The sequence below is a fragment of the Canis aureus genome, chromosome 28 (genome assembly GCF_053574225.1).
Source record: "Canis aureus isolate CA01 chromosome 28, VMU_Caureus_v.1.0, whole genome shotgun sequence".
NCBI classification, from domain to species: Eukaryota; Metazoa; Chordata; class Mammalia; order Carnivora; family Canidae; genus Canis; species Canis aureus.
Window position 1 is genome coordinate 246,215 of NC_135638.1, and position 22,814 is coordinate 269,028.

General features: G+C 48.2%; 1 long non-coding RNA gene across 1 annotated transcript; it reads left to right on the top strand.

Moving 5' to 3' along the window:
* The first annotated feature begins 5,559 nt into the window (after window positions 1–5,559).
* On the top strand, window positions 5,560–8,964 carry LOC144300151 (uncharacterized). Its single transcript, XR_013366747.1, has 3 exons — window positions 5,560–5,695; window positions 6,080–6,370; window positions 8,796–8,964. It is a non-coding gene; the product is annotated as an uncharacterized LOC144300151 (long non-coding RNA).
* The last annotated feature ends 13,850 nt before the right edge of the window (window positions 8,965–22,814 follow it).

Here is a 22,814-nt window from a genome sequence, read left to right on the forward strand (position 1 = left end):
AGTTTTTGACTTGTTAAATATTTACTAAGCAGCTTCTATATTGCAAGTGACAATGCATTCCAATGATGCGCCGTGTCGTAGTTATTTCATTTATGAATTTCTCTTAGTGGACTTGAGTTGGGGTACTTGGTGTGCGCTGAACCGGGCTATTGGTACAACGGATCTGTTGCCCTTCGCAGAATCCCCAGGAGGTCACACCCTTTAAGAGACACATAGATCAGTCTCCTGGGAGTGGCTGGCTCTTTGGTAAGGTCCAATCTTCGTCCCAAAGGTCTGTCTCACTTTCACCAAGTTCCCAAAGCAACCAACAGCCAGGATTCTCGAGCAGCCTCTGTCCTGGCTAGAGTCAGTTTTTGTGGGGAATTAGCACATGGAGAACAGTAGGCCGGCAATACTCCTTTGTACAACAATACTTTTTTAAAAAAATATTTATTTATTTATGATAGGCACAGAGAGAGAGAGAGAGAGAGAGAGAGAGAGGCAGACACAGGAGGAGGGAGAAGCAGGCTCCATGCAGGGAGCCCGACGTGGGACTTGATCCCGGGACTCCAGGATCGCGCCCTGGGCCAAAGGCAGGCGCTAAACCGCTGGGCCACCCAGGGATCCCCAACAATACTCTTTTGTAGCAGTTTACTCATTGCTCTTTCAGGGACTAGTAGGCTCTGATTGTGGTTTGTACCTCCTTACTAAACATAATCACCATATATCTTCTTTTCTCTTAAACCGTTTTTTTTATTATTTTATCATTCGTTTTTTAGTTTTTTTAGGTTGAACATGTATCTTCTGATTTAATGTTCGTTCATTCATTCTAGTGTAGTGGGTAAACCTGGGGGCTTTGGTGTGCCAGGTAAAAATTTCAGTGTATTATAAACACAACTCTCATATAAGTATAGAATGAACATATGTCACAGATTTAATCAACTCATTAATGAGGGAACTAGCAGGGTGGTAAACCTGCTTCAAAGGATTACAGCTGAGATGGAAGGATTTATAGTCACTGAAAGAGGATGCTGGAATCGACTGCTGCAGTAGTTGGAAACGGGCTAGTCTCCCAGGGGATGCTAGAGCTGTCCCCTTTGGAGTTAACTTTTCCAACTGGAGAGAAGCTCTCTTGCGTTGCTGCGGGTCAGGGACGGTTTAGGTCACTCTCAGCTTTGTACAAGTTAACATCTACCCGCACAAAGTTGTAGTAGACCCTAATCGGTGGTAAAGAGTGAGTCACTAGTAAACCCCCGGAGGACAGGATAATTGTGGAGCGGGTCTGTACCATGTTCAGGATGACACTGACAAGGCAGCCAGCCACCTTTTTGTCCACTGCCAAGTTTTGGATGTTTTTGCCATTAGGTTGCCTGGAGTCAAATTTTGGCCCCACGCTCACCAGCTATGACTGCGGCCAAGATATTCAACTTCTCGAAGCCTCAGTTTCCTCATCTGTAGAGTTAACAATAAATAGTTCCTACCACATTGGGTTACTGTGAGTTGTCAGTGAGCCGACCCAGGTGAGGAGAATGGAACGGAATGTGATCGCCCGGCCTCCAGCAAGGCTCATAGAGCTTAGAACTATTCCTTATGCGGGCGTTAGGCTGAACTGTTGGTAATCAGGGGAGGAGCCGTGTCCTCCATGTCCTGGCCTGGTGAGGGAGGGTGCTGGGACTCTAAGGCCATCACAGTCTTGGTTGTAGTGGTCAGAAGAAGTTCATGTCTTTTAGGAATCACAGAGAGCTTTTACCTCCAGTCTGCGGTCAGAGTAGCCATTGGCAGTCCAGGGCAGAGCCTGGATGGAGGCAAAGTAGGGGGGCACTGGGACAAACAGAAGGTGGAACAGAGAAGGGGCGGGGGGAGCTGAGGGCCTGGTGTCACTTGGAGGTGGGGGCTGCTGAGCCAGTGGACATTTGAATCTTGTTTTCCTTCTTTTCTTTCTTCCTTTCTTTCCTCAACTGCTGAAGCTTCCATGCAGGCACTAGGTACTCTTCTGGTTGGTACTTTTTTACTCTTCAGAGTTGAACATGATACAGTCCCAACACTTAGGGAGTTCGTGAACTAGCAGAGGAGCCAAACGTGACCAATCGTTGTAGAGAGTGTACAAAGTGCAGTGTATCAAATAGGAGATATGCCTGCAGGAGGAAAGCGTTTGCTCCTTCAAGATTGTTCCGGCAGCTAACTGGCCTGGGATGGACCACAGAAGGAAGGCAGTGGAGCTTATGAACACATCAGGAGAGCGACAGTGATTTGTTATGGGTTGGATTGTGCAACCCAAGGTAATATACTGAAGTTCCAATCCTCAGAACCTCAGAATGACCTTATTTGGAAATAAGGTCATTGCAGATGAAATTAGTTAAGATGAGGTCATAGTGGAGGAGGGCGAGCCCTATTGCGATGTGACTGGTGTCCTTAGGAGAAGGGGGGATTTTGGACACACACACACATAGAAAAGGAAGTTGATATGAAGACACACAGGAAGTCGGCCACGTGAAGACCCAGGCAAGACAGGAGTCGTGCTGTCACAAGCCAAGGAAAGCCTGGGGCCACCAGAACCTGGAAGTGCGGAAAGATCATCCCCTAGAGTCTTTGGAAGGAACATGGCCCTGCCGATGCCTTGCTTTCTGACTTCTAGCCTCCAGAACTGTGAGGGAGTAGGTTTCTGTTATTCTAGGCCAACCAGATGGTGCTACTTTGTCACATCAGCCCTAGGAAGCTAAACAGCTTTCTGGGCAGGTGGTACTATTTACAGTTTGCATTAAAAAAAAAAATCATAGAGTAGGGAAACATTGGTACATGACTTATAAAGCACAACTGACACAGCTCATTTCTGGAATGGTCTGGCCAAAGAAGAAGGTCCATGAGTCCAAAAGGCTAAAGAACATTGGGTGATGTTCACTGCGAGCTTGTAGTGGTCCATGCTCTTCGAAGAGCTCTACGTGGATGAACTCATTCACCATTTTAACCCTTCCCGTGAGTTAGGGGTCACAGTCTCCGCCTTACAGAGGAGGAAACTGAGATACAGCCCAGGTCACGGTGTGTATGTATCAGGAGTGGGGTTAAAACCAAGTAGTCTGTTCGCAGAGCTTGTGTTAACTGTGGCCGTGCCGGGGTCTCCTCCTTGGACCTCAGGGGAGGGAAGGGCCGCAAGTGCCCACGGTGCTCCCCCACGTGTTCCTTCCTCAGCCACCGCCCCCGACGCCCTCCCTGTGAGTGCTCCCGTAGTGCTACCTCCTCTTTTTTAGAAAACTGATTTTTAAAAAAGGGAAGTGAAATTCACAAAACATAAAATGAACCACTTTAAAGGGAACAACTCCGTGGCATCTAATGACCTCATGATAGTGCAGCCATGACATCTAGTCCCCCAACATTTTGTCCTTCCAAGAGAAAACCCTGACCTGTGACGCAGTCGCTCCCCATCCTCCTCCCCCGCGCCTGGCAACCACCCATCCACCTGCTTCCATATCTGTGATTCACCTACTCTGGCATCTTACATCAGTGACATCGCACACTATGTGGCCTTTTATGTTTGGTTTCTTCCAATGCCCATGCTGTTTTCGAGGTTCATCCAGCACGATTTGGATGGCTGAATGACGGTCCACTGTATGTATTTACCGCGATTTGTTTATCCCTTTATCTGTTGATGGACATTTGGTTGTTTATTTTATTTTATTTTATTTTATTTTATTTTATTTTATTTTATTTTATATTTTTTAACCTTTGGCTAATGTGACTAGTGCTGGTGTGAACATGAAGGTACAAGTGCACATCTGAGTATCTTTTTAAAATTCTTTTGGGTATAATCCCAGGTATGGAATTGCTGGCTTATATATTATATCTTTTTTCCTTCTTTCTTTTTTTTGGGAGGGGGGGTCATATATTATTTCTATGTTTAACTTTGTGACCTGGCATCTCTTGTTTCTCATTCTTCCATGTTGGTTCCTCATCACAAAGCCCTGCTTAGAGTGTGGGGAAGCTGGAAAGCTGGAAATGGGTCAAGGAGTAGGGTAAGGGTCAAGGAAAGGCTGGGACCATGTCCACCTTAATTACTGTTTACTTCATCTGTCACATTTATTATGTGGGATTATTCTCAAGTTTTAGGAAAATGGACTAAAAGTTTGCCCCTTAAAATGGAATTGTAGAACATTCAAGATGGAAGATTCTGTAGAGATTTTACAATTTGGTGAATCTTCAAGCTTTCCCTGACTGACTTCTCTCAGGCCTCATGAGGAAGGCCTTGAGGTCCTCCCATATCCCATCCACCCCTTAATCATATTGGCTCTAATTTTTACCTCTTTTACATTTTGGGTTTAAGGGTAAGATTTCCCATGATGAGCAGAGGAATGATTTTTTAAAACTTAAATTGTTTTTGCATCTGGTATTTCCTTGTACCCTTGGGTCCTTGACCCATTCAGTGAGCATGGCTTTCTGTGTCCATTGCCTTAGGAGAAAGACGACTCAGAGAAGTCAGAGGGACAAAACGGGAAGGCATTCTTGGGTTGTAAATTTTAAAAATCTGGGTTTCCGAAAAGGCAGATTTCTGTGCGTAGGATAGGGATTTGGGAAGCGAAGAAAGGCAAAGATTCCTGCCTTGGGAAAGACTCTCAGAGATGGGAGCAAGGAAAAGGTAGCAGGGGAATGAATAGGCAGGGAGGTCATTGGGCCTGGGTGAGTCCTAAGCCATTGATGAATGGCTCACCTATGCTGGATGTCAAAGGAAGCCAGGTCTCCATTGGTGTGAGCACTATGTCCCCTTCAAGGAGGAGCTTGGAAATGGATTTCTTGATGTCTGGTGAGGACTTCCTCTTAGACAACTATCTGCATGTCATCTAATGAATAGCGTGAGGACCTCCATCTGTGTGCCAATACTGTCTCCTTCCTGTGGCACCTATAGCTAGTGGCCTACTCAATTTCCATTCACCTCTTTCCTCTTGCTTTTATATATCCAGCTTGGTTCAGGGTCGTGATGTGTTTATCAAAAAAAATTCCTAGGCTTCCTTCAAGGCCACGTGGACAGTTTCTTAGTCAATGAGATATGAATGAAAGGCTTCCATGTTCCACTGGATGAGGCTTCCAGGAAAGCCTTAGAGAAAACCAGCTGGCATGAACCCTTTGCCCTCTCCTTTCTCTCACTTTTCTGCCTAAAATGGAGACATGTTGCCTGCAAATGTCCAGATACTCTGTGACCATTTGCTAAGGACGGCGGGGCAGGGATGTAGAAGGAGCCCAGTCCTTGGCCACACTAGAGCTGGCTTGCCTTGTACTCAGTTTCCTTGTTAAATGAAAGAAATAAATCCCTCACTTAATCCACTATTCACCTTCCAAAACATGTAAATGAGCATATTTGGGACAGGTCCCATGACTCTTAGTCCATGTACACAACTTGAATAGGAACATGTGTCCCACATGCATGACTCGCATTCTGACAACTGATGAGGGGACATATTTCTGGAGACCTGCAGAGGTGGTGCAGTGAGGAAGGAAGAACCTTCAGCACTTGGGTGAAATCAAATGGGACCCACCTGCCATCTTTCTAGAGCCAGGATATTGATAGAATATTCTCTTTCCATTACAGAAGAATGGGTTCACTTAAAAGTAAAATCCCCTGCTGTGATCCATGCTCTCTCCCTTTATAAAGAAAGGGGATGAAACTGAGGGACAGGAAGCGACTTGCCCCGGGTCCTGCAGGAAGTAGGTGGCTAACGTGGATCAAGAGGTAGGTCTCTCCCATTCTCCATGCTTTCTCCACCACTAGAGCGGTTCCAGTGCTAAATTCCTTCATATTTTGTTTTGTTTTCTACTAAGGCGATTAGCTGAGTATCTGGTGTGCAAAATTAGGGAAATTTGAGGGCTTCTAAATGAAAGTAAACAAGGATTAAACAAATCAGATAATTTAAAAGAAATCCAGATGGTAATTAAAAGGATTAATCCTGGTGTTTCTAAATGACAAACAGTTCTCTTAATCTTAATTATTAATTGCTAAATTAAATGTTACAGCCTCATATATTCTCATATTGTTCTGATTTATTCATCATCAGTGTACTTGAGAGAAGTGGGAAACATTAATTAACCATATATAAATTTCTGTATTCCTGAGCAGATGCAAGAACAGGACAGGTTTCACTACTGCAGGGGATTATAGTTGACATAGAACTCCAGGATGAGGCAACAGCAATCCCAAGTGGCTGGAAGAAATGGTCTCCCAATCTGGAAATCTAGGGCTGAAGACACAGTGCTTTTCCACGGAGCAGCTCACGGAGAATTGGTCGGGAAAGCAACCGCGATAGCTTTGAGACTGGCCCATAGTAGTCCGCAAAATCTGAGTGCTCTATAGGGAGCTCATGGACGCAGTTCCTCTAGATTTTGGTGGAGCACCCTCTGGTGGCTCCAGGTTTGTTTTTTTTTCTTTTTTCTTTCTCTTTGATTTTTTTTTCTCTCTCTCTCTCTTATAAATTTTGTTTGTTTATTTACCCATGAGAGACACAGAGAGAAGAAGAGACACAGGCAGAGGGAGAAGCAGGCTCCATACACAGAGCCCGATGCGGGACTCGATCCCAAGACCCCGGGATCACGACCCGAGCCAAAGGCAGAGGCTCAACCATTGAGCCACCCAGGCGTCCCCCAGCAGGTTTTCTGCAGGAGTATAGACCCTTACTCCGTGAGCGGAGTTATTTCGGAGGGACTGTTTCTGTGGTGTTGCACCTCTTTTCGGAAAGCATTCTACTGCTTCACATATTTTACAAGTTGCAACTTGCGTTGCCTTTGATGCTGTTTAAACTCTTCACTTGGTTTTTCTTCAGTTGAAGCAGGTAGTGATGCTTCATCTCCCACCTGAAATACACACTTTCAAACCCTGCATTTAAGGACTAATATTTCGTGGACTTGTTAGAAGGGAGGAGATGACTTCTCCTAATTTCATTCAGTGTAAAAGGGAAATTCACTATACACCAAGGTGTGTTTTTTTGGATTAATTTAACTTTAACATTATTTTTTAACGTATGTGAGAGACTTAAAAATTGTAAAACCCTGCACATATCTAAGTATTACCTGCATCTCTGTCATCTGTCTCAAGGGAACAGGGAACAGTCACCAAGCTCAGTTATAAAGGCAGAGAATCCTCAGCCAGAAGGTTGGAAGATCATTCTTTTATTCCTCCATTAAACATCTATTAAGCACCTGTAGTCAGCAAATATGAAGAAGTTCTTAAAGAGTAGATAGTCTGCTGGGGGAGAGAGAAACATTAACAAATAGTTATAGTGTGTGAGCACCTTTATAAGCCTTAAATTCGGGACGCCTGGGGTGCTCAGTGGTTGAGCATCTGCCTTCAGCCCAGGGTGTGACCCTGGGGTCTTGGGATTGAGTCCCACGTCGGGCTCCCTGCATGGAGCCTGCTTCTCCCTCTGCCTGGGTCCCTGCCTCTCTCTCTCTGTCTCTCATGAATAAGTAAAAATCTTTTTTTTTTTTAAATCTTAAATTCCCTTTATATTCACAATAACACAAAGCCACTTTAACCCGAATGATTTGGACAAACTATCTGAAGACATATACCATCTGGTAGCAGTTACACACTTATATATAAAGGAAAATAAACTCACCTCTATTAATCATGGAATAATTCACTGTTTTAGATGATAACCTTAAAAGTTTCCTTCTGTTCCACTGTTTTCTGAAATAAAAAAAAATGCTGATATATATAAAAGGAAAGAAAAGAAAGCCAGAAGGCTTCAGGGGCGAGCATGGTGTCCAGGACACAGCAGAGGCCCCACAATATTGGAGAAATGAACAAGTACATTAACAGCAAGAAGAGGGAAGGGATTTTCCCATTTCTTACGTGAGCACTGTTCAGAATGTCCATTTGGAAATTCAGTACAAGGCCCGGCGTCCCAGCCGGGAGCACGTTAGCTTCTAACCACCTTTCTGTGGATGATTCAGTGGGAAAAACGCGAAGGCTTCAGAGAAGGGTGCCGAGGGAGACCACATTGCCATCGTCCTCATAGCGACGGGCAGCCAGTGGGTCGGCAGCGGCAGCGTAGACGGGGGGTTCCAACATTTTCCCGAAGGGGGTTGAATTGCTGCAGGTTGCTTGGCCTCCCCTCTCTCGGTCTGGGTCACAGGCATGTGACAGAGCGCCACGAGCCACGCTGGACAGGGGCCACGTGGAGGAGGATGCTCTGCTGCTGAGGATGGTGGGGAGCAGAGAGGGAAGGGGGACGAGGCCCCCGATGGGACTGGCCCAGCTCTTGGTGTCTTTTATGTGGGACAAATGAAACCTTTATTCTGTTTAAGCCTAAAATTGGACTTTCTGTGAGAGGCCGCTGGACCGGATGCCTACTTAAACGTTGCACTTTGCTGCTCTTCTCAGGGGCTGGAGCCAGCCACTGCCTTTATCTCCTCTCACAGCTCCCCTGCTGCAGCCCTTCACCTGTCCGCAGCTCCAGGCATCGAGAAGCCTGTTCCTTGGGGGCCATATGGCGAGTGTCGCGGGCTGCGTGAGTCGCCGGGCTCTGCGCTGAGGGCAAACCCGCGGCTGCTGCAGAAAGCAGGATGGGCCGGGTCATCACACGCCTGTGCAGCTGGCCCGCAGGCCCCCCCTCGCTGACCACAAACTTTTAGTCCACAAACTTAGGGGAGATGAAAGATCACTTTTGTTCACAAAGTGCTCGGGGTCGCCTGTTGTCTACCATGTCTCCCCTCTTGGTCCATGACTTTTCTGTATATTCTCATCACCCGGAAGAGCATTTAACACATAATATAGATTCAACATATATTTTCTTTTCCTTTTTCTTTTTTTAAGAATTTATTTATGTATTTGACAGAGAGAGAGAGAGCGAGCACAAGCAGGCACAGCAGGAAGACTGACACGGAGCTCCATCCCAGGACCCTGAGATCATGACCTGAGCTGAAGGTCGATGCGTCACCAACTGAGCCACCCAGGCGCCCCCGACATGTATTATTTTCAAATAAAGAACTGAGAGTAAAGCACCATGTCAAGGAGGCAACGAATCCTTTGAAGGCTGAGAGATTGAAGTTGGTGGTAGTGAGACAGTGAGCTCCGGTTTCAACTAAAATTTTTTAAAGCAGAAACCCCTTTAGGGGTTGCAAAACTTGAATTTACCATAAATTTCTCATTTTCTGGGCAGATTAATCCGTGTCTTGATACAATCTCTTGCACATTGGACACAGATGAAAGCATCCCCTTCAATTCCTACAGACACTCAGAGGAGAGCCTAGGTCCCAAGGACTGAGGAGCTGTTTATCTTGGTCCAGGTTGCTGGGCTGGATGAGCACGAATACAGTGTGGACCGGGGCTGTCCACCTCGGTGACCTGAAGCGGGTCCCTGCTGCACGGAACCAGAGGCGGACACCATTTCCAGCAGGGGCTGCCTCAAGGGGCTGCAGAGGGAGACTGGGTCACATCTGCGACCAGGAGCCTGTGGGAAGGAAGGCGTTGTCTGCTCCTCCCCGGGCGATGAATGAACATAGTGAGCAGGGTCTCTGGACAGGCGACTTCTGCTGATCAAAGGACAAAACTCACACCCTTCATGCCCTCTCACATATCCGTCCTTCCCCACAGAGCTCATGCTCTCGGTCTGCCTGGCACGCTTCAAGACACCACCGAGAATTAATGCTTCCGAGGAGAAGCATTAGCTTCTGTCTTGCTTGTTTCCCTGCAAGTTTCCATGTGCAAGGTCCACAGTCCCTTATCCAGACCCTTGGAGCCATAAGTGATCTTGGCTTTCAGATTGTTCTGGGATATAGAGAGGTAAAGGGTGTTGCATATAACCTAATGCCCCCAGCACAGTCTGGGGAAGCACCCCTTGACCAAATCCATTGAAATTTGTGCAGAAAAATGTGAATATTCACAATCAGTAGGATCAATGAAGATTATAAGTAACCTCATTCAGGTCAGGGCAGGTTTTTCCACCATATAGATTTTGATGCCAAATGCATTACAAGGGAAGAAAGGAAGAAAGGAAGAGAGGAAGGAAGAAAGGAAGAAAGAAAGAAAGAAATAGAAAGGAAGGAAGGAAGGGAGGGAGGGAAGGGAAGGGAAGGGAAGGGAAGGGAAGGGAAGGGAAGGGAAGGGAAGGGAAGGGAAGGGAAGGGAAGGGAAGGAAAAAACGTTTTCAGAGTTTTTTGAATCTCAGAAATGTGAATCGAGTTGTCGGCCTCTATTTGGTCTTTCCTAAAGTGCCATCTTCCAAAGAGTCATCATTTATTTGGTCACAGAGGCACATCTGAATGGCGCTTTATGCTCGGATCAGTAATGTCACGTTCTGACCTGTCCACCCGCTGGCCTTACCACAGGCCACCAGCCTAAATTGGTGAGTTTTTGTTAACGAAACAAAAAGCAGTCTTGCAAATTAAAAGTCATGATAACAGTGTATTACATTGATAGAACCAAGTCCAAGGAGGTCAGGGGCTTGGCCCAGGGTGATGCAGAGCCTTGAGCTCCCGGCGCTCTGTCCTCACCAACCTTGCTGTTTGTGCACAATATGAGTGATGGTTTTTTTTTTTTTTTAATTTACTGATATTTTTATTGGTTTCTTTCTTGCCTGAATTAAATTCCTTTTTACATTTTTGGCTGCTTTGCTTTGTTCTCATATTTATTTATTTTTCTTCTAATTCATAAATTTATTTATTTATTTTATTTTATTTTATTTTTTTTGTTTGGTCACACTTTTGCTGGCGTAAGTTTTTAATTTTGATGAAGTCCAGTTCATTGCTTTTTCACTTTGGTGTTGTGCTTGTGGAATCTAAGAGGAACCTTCGGTCTGCCCCAAGCTCTCAGGAACACTAGCTGGCAGGCCATCCACCACCATCTCGGCGCCAGCCGTTTGTTGGGAGGTGTCACCCCAAGCATCAGGTCAGCAGTTCCCCGCAGCCTCCTGGGCCCCCTTGTGCTCTGCAGAAAGCTCTGATTGTCCGTGACCTTCCACAGTGTGGGTCGGCATCATCCCAAGGTCCTGTGGAGACCATGCTTGGCATGCCTTCCAACAGGGCACCTGGGTGGCTAGGCAGTTGAGCTTCTGCATTCAGCTCAGGTCGTGATCCAGGGGTCCTAGGATTGAGTCCCAGATCCGGCTTCCCACATGGAGTGTGCCTCTCCCTCTGTCTCCGCCTTTCTCTTTGTGTCTCTCATGAATATGTAAATAAAATCTTGATAGAAGCCTGAACTCTTCTCACTGTAGCATTCCAGCTGTTCCCTCTTTAAATCTCAGGCTGAATTCTTAGGTTTTCAGGATGATTCGAAGGTTATCTAGGTAATTTGGTGGGGACAGGTGACTTGGGGACCCTGCTCTCCCGCCATCTTGCCCCGCCTCTCGTGAATAATCTTCTTAAGGTCTGTTTGATCCTGTTCCCAGTGCCTTGCTGAGAATTTTTGCATCTGAGCTCATCAGGGACATGGGTCTATAATTCTCCTTTTTGGTGGGGTCCCCGTCCGGCCCCGGAATCAAAGTAATGCTGGCCTCAGAAAACAAGTTTGGAAGTATTCCATCCCTTTCTATCCTTCGGAGCAGCTTTAGTAGAATAGGTATTATTTCTTCTTTAAACGTTTGATAGGATTCCCCTGGGAAGCCATTTGGCCCTGGACTTCTCCCAATATCTTGGGGGATATTTGGTGACTGCTTCAATTTTCTCTCAGGTTATTGTCCTGTTCAGGTTTTCTGTTTCTTCCCGTTGCAGTTTTGCTAGTTTGAGGTTCCTCAAAGAGTCAAAAATAGACCTGCCCTACGACCCAGCAATTGCATGGTTGGGGATTTACCCCAAAGACACAGATGCAGTGAAACACCGGGACCCGTGACACCTGCACCCCGATGTTTCCAGCCGCAATGTCCACAATAGCCAAACTGTGGGAGGAGCCTCAGTGTCCATCGAAAGATGAATGGATAAAGAAGATGGGGTTCATGTATACAATTACTTTGATTCCAAAACCAGACAAAGACCCCACCAAAAAGCAGAACCACAGACTCACATCCCCGATGAACTCAGATGCAAAAACCCTCAGCAAGGCCCATAAATTTATTTTTTATTGGTGTTCAATTTGCCAACATACAGAATAACACCCAGTGCTCATCCCGTCAAGTGCCCCCCTCAGTGCCCGTCCCCCAGTCACCCCCACCCCCTGAGTGATGGGTTTTTTTTTTTTTTTTTATTTACTTATGATAGTCACAGAGAGAGAGAGAGAGAGAGAGGCAGAGACACAGGCAGAGGGAGAAGCAGGCTCCATGCACTGGGAGCCCGATGTGGGATTCGATCCCGGGTCTCCAGGATCGCGCCCTAGGCCGAAGGCAGGCGCCAAACCGCTGCGCCACCTAGGGATCCCTGAGTGATGGTTTTGAAAAGAAGCCGGTCTAATCTAAAGCAGTGGTCCTCAGAGGGGGGCGGTTTTGCTCCCTCTCTCTGCAGGGCGCCTGGGGGACTTCTCAATGTCTGGAGATAATTTTGGTTGTCACACTGCGCCTGGGGATGCTGCTGGCATCTACGGGGCAGAGGCGAGGGATGGCGCTAAGCATCTACAACACACGGGACGGTCCCATAAGCACAAACTAGACAGTCTGGAAAGCTCATAGTGTTGAAGTCAAGAAATGGTGGTTTCAACTTATCCCTCCATTCAGCCTAATTCAGAAACAATCATCATCGACTCTCTTGAATTGGGAGACGCCTCTGATTCCCTCAGGGCAGGTTACTTTGTGCAAACCCCGCTCCCAGGTGCTGCCCAGGGGCCGCTCCCGCTACCCTCCTTTCTGCCAGTTGATTGCTCTGACCTGGGGACAGATGCTTTGGAGTCAGCCTGAGGTCAGGCTTTGCTCCAGGTCCCAAACAAATAATTTATCTCTCTGATGAGGAAGTGTGCAGGTCAGGTTAACTCACTCGAAAACCTGGCCAGAGTAGCAGGATGGACGCCTCTGAGATCCGAATGATGAGTTCTACCTACCTTGTCTCTTTATCACTTTGTCTTCCAAAGATGGGAAAGGGAAACTCTCTCTTTTGATGACTTTTGAATCACCAGCAGAGGGCAGACATTGCTCACCTAAAGGGAAAACCCTAAATCCGCTCTGCATTTAAGAAGAGCCTGAAAGGCTGCATCTGCAGGAACTGACTGATTGATGGGCTGCCCCTCAGGGTCACTCTCTTCCTCCCTGTCATAGCTGCGTGATGGGAGGCGGCTCCGTCAAGTCAAGTCTCATTTTGTATCTGGAAAGATAGGATTTCTTTTTTTTTTTTTTTTTTTTCTGTTGATGACTATTTTGAGGTGATTTGAAATTCTTTCCAGACAAAAAGCTTTTTTCTTCTTAATTAAAAATAATGCATGAGCTAGAAGGGAATGAGAAAAACGTATAAAAGGACAAAGGAAATTTTTGCCTCCCAGAGATGATCACTGGTAGTTAGCTTTTTGGTGCCTTCATTTCCAATCTCTCTCTCTCTCTTTTTTAAAAGATTTTATTTATTTATTTATGAGACAGACACAGAGAGAGAGGCAGAGACACAGGCAGAGGGAGAAGCAGGCTCCCGTGGGGAGCCCGACGTGGGACTCGATCCCGGGCCCCCGGGGTCACGGCCTGGGCCGAAGGCAGACGCTCAACCACTGAGCCCCCGGGGGCCCCTCCATTAAAGCTTTTTTTTTCTTCATTAAAGCTTTTTAAATGTATCTGTAGCAATGACACACGTGGGTCCTGACACAGTGAGAAATGTATATACATCGTATGTTTTCTTGTCTCTGTATCTTTGCTCCCCCAGCTCAACTGGAAATTCTTTTTCTAATCTCTGAAAATCCAAATCCTAGATCTCACTCAAGATCAAGGTCTCAGGTCTTGCTTGATTCTCCCCAGTAGGAGTTGAACTATTTTCTCCGTGTTTTTGTGTCCCTGTGTCTATGACTTTGTGATGGTGATTACCACCTTCTGCCTCGCATGATGATTTTTACGTACAGTTGAATCTTCCTACAACATCCAAATTTTTTGAACGTGGGGCTCTCACTTTATCTTTCTATCTTCCATGGCACCGACACTGGGTTACACATAGTAAGTACTCAGAGCTATTTATGAAGAATGAGGAAAGGAAGAGATGAAGGAAAGAAAGAGGAAGGGGAAAAGGAAGGGGAAGAAAAAGAAGGAAGAAGTGAAGGAAATAAGGGGGAAAGGAGGAAGAACATAGTTTCATTATAACTTAAAACAAGCCTTTTGAGGAAAACAGGAGTCCTTCCAGTTTCACGGGGGAGGCCCAGCGAGTTCTAAGTGCTGGCTCATGTTTATATGCTGTCTGTGGGGTTTTTCTCAGATTAGAAGATTCAGAGTTGGGGTATTTTTGTGGGTTGACTGTGTTCTCCAAAATGATGTATCGAAGTCGTAACCCCTGGTACCTGCGAATGTGACCTTATCTGGAAATAGGGTCTTTACAGATGTAGTCAAGATGAGGTCACACGCTGGATTGGAATGGGCCCCAATTCTAACAACTGGTCCTTCAAGGAGAAGGGAGTTTGGGTAAGAGATTACCCAGAGGGAGCATGACCATGTGAAGCCTGGGCAGAAACTGCAGATGCAGCGATGATCCAAGGAATTCCCAGAATTGCTGGCAACCACCAGAAGCTAGAAAAGCAAGGAACGATTCTTCCCTCAAGGGATCAAAGAGGACGTGTCCCTACTGACGCCTTCATGTCCTGATCTGGTCCTTAAGACTTGAGAGAATAAATTTCTGCTGTGTTAAGCCACCCAGTGTGTAGTGATTTGTTACAACCACCCAAGGAAACCAGTGCATCAAGCTGACACCTTCCTGGTGACAACGGGCCCACTCGGGGAATGAAGGGAAGTCCTAGAGATACTTGGAAGGAAGTCAAGGTGCCAAGGAGATATAGGGAGTCCTTGGCGAGGGTCAGATGGAAGGCGGTTGTTGGATGGGCTCAGAGATAGCTTCCAGTTGTTTCTTTGCCAAAATTTTAGCACAGGCAAATCCTTCTTTTTCCTCATTTGTCTTTTAAGGTGTCAGACCTTCTTACAGGTCTTTGGAAAATATTGCAAAAGTTAACTATCCAATCTCTCTGGTGTCATCAGTGGACTCTCTCTAAATGCATGGAATTGTGGTCAGCATCTTGTTAGCTCCTAAGCAGTTTCTGTCTTATCGTGATATATTTGGGAAGATGATGTGAAAAGCTAAAAACTGGTGAGTACTGGGTGTTATTCTGTACGTTGGCAAATTGAACCAATAAAAAATAAATTTATTATTAAAAAAAGATTTATTTGCTTCTTTATTATGTCTCCCCAAATAAAAATTAAGCACCATTGAGCTCAGGAAAAACAAACAAACAAATAAACAAACAAAAACAAAACAAAACAAAACAAAAAAACTGGTGGCTACCCAGCTCAAGTTCTTAGGAGAAATATGAGGATTTAATGCACTGCAGCCGTTCACTTGTCCATTAGCATCCTAAGGGTCTCATAGAGTTCTGAGGATTAAACTCTCAGTGGGAAAATATTGCCAAAGTAGGGAATGGAGTTGCATCTCTGATGCAAGCCCAAATGTCCCCCACCCTGACCCCCGTGACTCAGGTAACTTAGATACTATGGTCCCAAGATAGAAAGGTCAATTATTAGAACAACTCGCCAGGACGCATAGGTGAAACTGCTTCATAAATGTCATCGTCTCTCCCCGCGGTAGGAAAAATAAGTGTGCAGACATGGGGATGACTTGCCCAAGGTCCCCAGGTGGCCTTCACGGGCTTCCGGCACTGCACGAATAATGACGAAGATGATGGTGGTGGGATGGCGATGACCACCATCACGGGCCCAAAACCAACAGCAAATGCTACTCATTCAAGAAAGGATTTTAGCTTAGCAGAGTCTGGCACATGGTGTCCCCCCAACGAAAGTTTTCCGAGTGGACGGGATACATGAATAAGCGAATGGATGACTTCGTGGAGTCGGATCCCTCGCAGCAGTGCCCTTTGTTGCTTTGCAACCGAGTTCGTTTCTGTAATTTCCCTGCAGGATGATTGGGAGTGAGGGAAGCTCTACAAACTGACGGTACGACGGCCAAAGCCACTCTTTTCAACTAGTAGTGAGTTTTGGTTTTCCTGTATCACCTCCTGTCTTTTCGGGGTCACTGGCTCCTGAGGGTATCAGCGGCCTGAGACTGGATCTTACACAAGGATTTCAGGGATGCATGAGGCGTTGTCTTCAAAACCAAAGGCGACGACGTTGAAAGTGTCAATGACTGTGACGTTCCTCCTTTCAGAAGTTTTCGGGAAGCCTCTGGATTAAGTTCCTCTTTGGCTAAAAATCACATTGCCATTTGAGTGTCCCTTGACCTTAAGATTCAAGGTTAAGTGATTTAATAAATAAATATTTTTGGAGTGCCTAGTACGTGCCTGCTTCTTATACTGAAGATTTTTTTAGTGAACAAAATGCCTCCATGGAGCTTAAATCCCAGTGGGGAAAGAGTGATAATAAACAAATCGACGTGTAAAACAGTGTAAGGCATCGACCATGCTATGGATCAGGACGACAGAAAAAGGAGATAGAAAATGTCAGGGCGACAAGAGTCTCTCCTTCAGAGGATGTGGCTTCTCTGAAGAGGTAACGTTTCAGCAGAGATGGAAAGGAGTGTGAGGGAGTGAATTGTGGGAAAAATTCTGGGAAAAATTCATTCCACAAAAAAAGTCTAAGACCTTTACCTCGTACCTCCAACACTCCCCAAAAAATCATCCTTTGCAAGTGTCTAAGAGGAGTGTCCTTCAGAGGGAGAGCACTGCCAGGAGCTCGTGGTCTGGGGTTGGTTCTTACGTCGTTGTCTTGCCATCCTCAGCCCTGGCCGTAGCTCCAGCAAAGTGGCCACAGCACAGCCTTCTACAGGGTCTTTCAGTGGCTCTTTGCTGAGAATTTCAATTAATTAACTGGAATTAAAAAAAAAAAAAAAGAATAGAGAGGGTCCCTAGCCGACTCACATCTCCTTAGCAATCCCTGGCCAATCCTGCAAGGGAGCAGCAGTGTCCTCAGTAGGATGGTCCTCAGCAGGGGGCCCCCTTCCCGGAGGCACTTGGCTGTGTTATACCTAAGCACGGTGTAGCATAAATAAATAAATTAAAAATAAATAAATAAGTAAATAAATAAATAAATGAATAAATTAGATGGTCTTAGTAGGAAAAAAAAAGGCGGGGGAGAATGGGTGTTGGGTAGGCACCCAATGTGCCCACTACACAAAACCAGCCCAATTCAGTGGGGTGCAGATGGCAGGTAGTTATTTTGGTGAGCTGTGGTGACACAGAGGAAGGCTAGTGTCGTCTGCTTGCTTATGGGGACAGTCAAGGAGCCACGGTCGTGGCGCGGAGTCCTCGTAGCCAAGAGCTCGGTTACATATAGGACGGCTCGGCTGCTGGTCCGCTGGTGAGGTCAGGCTTCCGCGGGGAAAACAGCTGTTTAGAGCAAAGAGTCGGAAGAGAGAAGAAACGGGTCCAAGTTCTGCAGAATAACATTCAGGTGTTTCATCAGCTTAGCTGCTTGAGTCCCTGGAGGCAAGACGCTCGAGTCGGGTGCTCGTGCACCGGCACCAGGTCAGAGATAACAGCCTTGGGCTGCCCGTGCAGCCCGTGGTGAGGGTCAGTCCCATCAGGCTTCCTACGTATTCGCGGTAACAGTAGGAACTCGCAGGACGAGTGTAAGAGGTAGGACCGATCCAGGCCATATTCTCCTTTGGGGCTGGTGGGAAGTCCTGCGAATTCTTGACTATTCACAGCAGCGGATGGCAGCGGAGCAGAGCGCTGCTAATCTAAATTGCCGTCCAAAGGCTTCCTTCCTCAGCATCCGCAACTTGCATATGAATAGGGCTGTGATCTGCTCTTTTGCTACCGAAAAAAATCTCTCTCCAGAATTGGAAATTTCTGTTTCCTCACTTCGGTTCTCCTGCTGCTCTTTGGCCTGTTGGTTCTCTGAGAGGGAGTGAACTCCGAGTCTCCATATATGTTGTTCCTTCTTAGAATGCCCTTTTCCTGCCTTTTTCGCCTGGTGGATTTGTGCTTTTTATATTTATTTATTTATTTATTTATTTATTTATTTATTTATTTATTATTATTATTTAAATAATAAATTTATTTTTTATTGGTGTTCAATTTGCCAACATACAGAATAACACCCAGTGCTCATCCCGTCAAGTGCCCCCCTCAGTGCCCGTCACCCATTCACCCCCACCCCCTGCCCTCCTTCCCTTCCACCACCCCTAGTTCGTTTCCCAGAGTTAGGAGTCTTTATGTTCTGTCTCCCTTTCTGATATTTCCCACCCATTTCTTCTCCCTTCCCTTCTATTCCCTTTCACTATTATTTATATTCCCCAAATGAATGAGAACATATAATGTTTGTCCTTTTTAGATTCAAATCAAGGATTTGGAAATTCTCTTGCAACTAGTAACTCCACTAACAACTAACTAAAGTGACTGAAGTGTCCCACTGCCCTCAAAATGTTCCCAGCCTAAAGGGGAGTTCTTATTAGAAGGACCATAAATCGTCCCAGGTTGCCTGGGACTCGGTTGTAGGAAATGTGTGTCCGGAGATGTGGGGTTTTCAATGTTAGAACCACAAAAGTCAAGGGAAAACTGGGGATGAGTTGGTAATTTCGGGACACCAGCCACCTGAGAATAAGGGGAGGGGCAACTGAGTGGCTCAGTCCCTGAAGCATCTGACTCTCGTTTTCAGTTCAGGTCGTGATCTGAAGATCCTGAGGTCGCGCCCCAAGTCGAGGTCCACGCTGGGTGTGGAGCCTGCTCAGGATTTTCCCTCTCTTCTTCCTCTACCCCTTCCCCTGGAGCCCCCAGCTCTCAGGTACTCAATAACTAACTAACTAACTAAGTAACTAACTAACCAACCAACCAACTAACCAACCAACCAACCAACCAACCAACCAACCAACCAAACTAACCAACCAACCAACCAACCAACTAACCAACCGACCAACCGACCAACTGACCAACCGACCAACCAACTAACCAACTAAATAAATAACCAACTAACCAACCAACCAACTAACTAACTAACTAACTAAGGAGGAGAGAGCGCCAACATGGTTCAGGAGGCAAAGGGTAGGAGGCGAGGGAAAGGGGGAAATAGTGGAAGAGCGCTCATGAACTCCTCCCTCTCAAGCCTTAAAGCTTATCACACCTTCTAGGCTTTGAAAAACAAGAAAGGAGAATGGAGACCATTAGCTTTTGGTCATTTCCCTTTAAAATGTGTAGATGAAAAGGATCACTGGTAAGTGGAAGCGGTGACCGTTGAGTTGTCACGACCAGTAGGGACCTCGGAGGCATTGTTGAGCTCCTTCTCGACAACTGTCCCTGCAACCAGTCGTTGGTGTGTGCGTCCGACAGGCCCGTGGGGGTGCCGTCCGCCTGGAGGAGCCCTGATGGGGCCCCTGTCTCCCCCAGGAGCTGGGTCGACCCCTCCCTGCACCCCGACCTGGTCGTAGCTGACGCCTTGACTGTGCAGGCGTCTTGGTGGACGTCCCGAGCCGCCTCTGGGATGAGACGCCCAGCAGAGCCTTGGGAGATTAGGATACAGCTTGGGGCCGCCGTAGCGTGAGATACCCAGGAAGGAAGAGCTGACCGCAGTTCGCCCCCCGCTTGAAGGCAAGTGTGACATGGGAACGGCAAGTCGTCCCTCAGCTCAACCGCATGGCTTCGTTTCTTGTCACGCATCCGTCTGTCCCACTGAAAACTGTGTGTGGCTCCTTGAACTTGCCTGCTTGTCCTTGGCCTCGGGGCCCCCCGCCAGCTTGTTAAATCTGCTTGCATCACCCTTCCCAGGACGCACCTGCACCCACCCCCACTCGCGGCCTTCTGAGGCTCCCAGGCCTCACCTTCACCATCACCGTCTCCTGTAAACCTGCCTGAGTCCTCTCCTCTGAGCCCCCACAGCCCGCCCTACCCACCCCACAGTGGCACTTACTACACGGAGTCGAAATTATTTACTTAAAAAAAAAAAAAAAAAAGGAAATTATTTACTTAGTGAAGTGTCTCATCACTAGATCGCGAGCTTGCCAGAGGCAGGCCCGTGCCCTGCTCCACACACAGCGGGTGCTTAATAAATACTTACTGAATAATTAAAGATGAGAATAAAATAACATTCCACTAAAACTATGGTTTTATAGTTTCATGATTTTTTTTTATTTTAAAGATTTTTATTTATTTATTCATAGAGACACAGAGAGAGAGAGAGAGAGGCAGAGGGAGAAGCAGGCTCCATGCAGGGAGCCCGATGCGGGACTCGATCCCGGGTCTCCAGGATCACGCCCTGGGCCGCAGGCGGTGCTAAACCGCTGCGCCCCCGGGGCTGCCCTAGTTTCATGATTTTTGTGGTCAGTTGACACATTAGTGTGGTTCAGGAATGTGATACTCAAAATATTTATTACTCCTGGGCTGGATCATCAGTAGGAACGGATCTTACCCGGTGGTTCAGGCTTCAGGTGCTGGAGGCTCCCGCTGCGCCAGGTGTTACCCCTCTAGTTGCTGACCCTGGGGAGGTGGATAAGGGGTCCCCAAGGAGGGGCCTGATGTCAGGGGTGGGGCACGACGGAAACACGGTTTCTTACCAATTGATAGTGAAGTATTTCAGTATTTGAACAGCTGCCGGTCATCCACGTGCGTTCGGGCCGCACTTCAGCCCTGGTCAGCTTCATCTTTTCATTAAAACGGATGCTGCAGGACATGTGGCAGGAGGTGAGCACCTGCGTGCCCCCCGTTCCCCTGGTGGACGCTCCGTGTAATCTTATCAGGTGTGCTTGTGCGCGGGGAGGACTCTTCATGCGGTTTCCATTACAGAGCAGAGGAATAGCGATTTTTCGAGAGCTCCGTCCACTGGATGCCGGGCCCAGGGGCTTACTGGGCCCACCCTGGGCAGCGTCCCTGACATTGCGTTGACGAGGCCCGTAGTTTGGTAGAAGGTGGCTGGCTGGGCAAGCTGTGGTGGGAACGTTGGCTGGCAGGTCCAGGGCTGCCGTAGCCCTGAGAGTTTTCTGAAGGATGCTGACCCTTAGACCCGACGTTTGTAGCCGACAGACGACCCCTAAACTGATTTTTTTTCATATATGCTTGGAGACGCAAGGGCATTAGAAGAAGCAGGGACCGTAAGATCCGAGTACGTCCTGCAAGATCCTGGGGACCAGCTCGCGAGGTGCAATAGGGTGCATGGCGGTCGGAGGTCACGTTGGCTGCCCAGGGCCCTGCTCCCGATTAAGAGCTTGGCCTGATGGCCGGGACACCTGCGACGGCGGAGTGAAAATACAGTCCCCATAAGGATCTTTGAAAATACAACAGGACAGAAGCCCAGAGGCATATCCGGAAATTGCTAAAGGCACCAAGGAGAGAAAGGTCACCAGGAGTAAAGGGACACCGAGTGCTAAAGGAAGGGGGAGGCCAGGTGGGGCATCCTATGACGGGGGGGAGGGGACACCATGCTCCTGCTTCTCCCTGTGACTCACGCGGGGACGGAGCCCGCCTCGCAGGTGGCGGTTTATGCTCCGAGATGCTCAGCACCAGGTGGGCTGAGTGGGGAGTGGATGCTACCCCACAGGGCAGCAGCGGGCTCAGCGAGGCTGGTGGGGTGCACGCGGCCGAGGCGGCCCTCAAAACCTGGGCCCCAGAACATGTCTCCCAGAGGGAGGCGCGTGTGCCCTGCACACTGCCTCGTCCCTCAGACGGCGACACGCACGCTGTGGCAGGAGGTCCCCTGGCTGGGACAGCGATTGACGTTCTGTCCCCGCAGACCTGGGCGGCCGGCGGAGGCCCCAGGCCAGCTACTTTTTCAAAGATCACTTTTAGAGTCAGAACAATGACAGAATTGGCACTAAACTTCCCGCTTTCGACCTCACGGAGAACCTTCTGTGCCAACAAAGTGTAGTGGCCTCTGTGCCCAGGCCTCTGGCTCGCAGAGGACAGGAGGCCAGCGGGGTGTGGGGCCTTCATACTGTCCCTGGGTGCACGCAAGTTCCCCACAGGCTCGCTGCGTGGGCCTGTGGGCAGGGGCAAGCCGGGCAGGGCAGCTCCCACACGCTGGGCACCTGCCGCCCCGAGCACCGCGTCCATGGCGGGTGCAGAGCAGGTCCATGGGGAGGTCCACGGGGAGGTCCACGGAGAGGTCCAGGGGGAGGTTCACGGCGGGTCCAGGGCAGATCCACTGAGAGGTCCATGGGGAGGTCCAGGGGGAGGGCCACGGTAGGTCCACCAGGAAGTCCAAGGTGAGGTCCACGGAGAGGTCCACAGCAGGGTCCACAGCAGGGTCCATGGGGAGGTCCATGGTGGGTTCACAGGGAGGTCCAGGGCAAGGCCCACAGGGAGGTCCATGGGGAGGTCCACAGCAAGGTCCAGGACAGGTCCAGGGTGAGTTCCAGGGCAAGGTCCACAGTAGATCCACGGGGAGATCCACGGGGAGGTCCATGGTAGGTCTATGGCGGGTCCACGAGGAGGTCCACGGGGAGGTCCAGGGCGAGGTCCATGGGAGGTCCATGCCAGGTCCACAGTGGAAGTCCAGGGCGAGGTCCATGCCAGGTCCATGGGTAGGTCCAGGGCGAGGTCCACGGCAGGGTCCACGGCCAGGTCCGTGGTGCTCTCTGAACCACCCAAGCCGGCCCAGTGCACGTTGGGGGTGACGCACGTCCTGTCATTCAGTTCTCTGAGGACTGGTAACTGGATAGAGTCTGAAGCCCGACTTCTTAACTCGAGCAGTGGCTTTCAGTGGTTTCTAATCTTTCTTTTCAGCAGAGCGACAGCCCAGGGGTCAAACCTCAGCTCGTAGGAAGCGGAACAGGTCGTGGAAATACAAGTCGCCTTGCCCCGCTAAGTGGCGGTGGAGCCGCCA